The sequence below is a fragment of the Diachasma alloeum genome, unplaced genomic scaffold (assembly GCF_001412515.2).
Source record: "Diachasma alloeum isolate Michigan unplaced genomic scaffold, Dall2.0 Dall_scaffold_00693, whole genome shotgun sequence".
Lineage (NCBI taxonomy): Eukaryota > Metazoa > Arthropoda > Insecta > Hymenoptera > Braconidae > Diachasma > Diachasma alloeum.
Genome location: NW_021680825.1, coordinates 1 through 942, shown reverse-complemented (window position 1 = coordinate 942; position 942 = coordinate 1).

Here is a 942-nt window from a genome sequence, read left to right as displayed (position 1 = left end):
GCTTTATACGGAAGGCCCTAGCGCGAGGAACCTGGCGGTGCACTAGGAATACCGCCAAGTTCCTCGCGGGGTAGCGCCCGCCCCCCTTCCCTTATCCCTCGCGGTCCCACCCTTCGCCCTCCCATGTTCACCGCGTTGCCGTTCCCTCTCGGTGTCGCGCGTCGTTTCCACCCGATAGCCGAAGTGAAACCGACGGCGCGCCGAATGCTCGCGAGAACCGCGGTCACATTCCCCAGACTCTACAGGCACCGATTCCCTCCCCAACCCCATTATTTGGCCCGCGCGGTGCCGTTCCCCTGGCTGGTGTCGCAGTTCCCCTTCCTCCTGGGAAGAGTACTTACTCGAGGCTGGCCCGCTGCCCCGCTATGTCCCCCGCTTATAGGCAGGGCGATCAGCCTATATTTTGGCTGATGTCGCGCTTTCCCCGCTCCTGTGGAGCACAGTACTGACGCATGACACGCGGCGCAGCTGCACCAATCCCTCCGCTTATAGGCGGAGCAATCAGCCGCTACTCCTGTACCCCACCCACCCTATTTTCCACCTCCTAAGCTCCGCGTCGCGCCCTCCCTCCTGCGAGCCCAGCCAGTTGCCCACCGTTCACCCTCCCAATCCTTNCGCTACTCCTGTACCCCACCCACCCCATTTTTCCACCCCCTAAGCTCCGCGTCGCGCCCTCCCTCCTGCGAGCCCAGCCAGTTGCCCACCCTTCACCCTCCCAATCCTTCCCAATCATTACCAAACCCCCGCGAACCTATTCCACCCCCTACCAAATGAATTCGCGACCCTCCCTTTTCCAGTCGGCTACCTAAAGCTCCGGCCCCCCTACCCTACATTCCCAAACCCCCCTGAACACTTTCCACCCTCTACCAAACGAATCGCGGTCCTCCCCCCTTCGGTGGACTACCAAAGGTCCAAACCCCCCTACCCTACTTTCCCAAACCT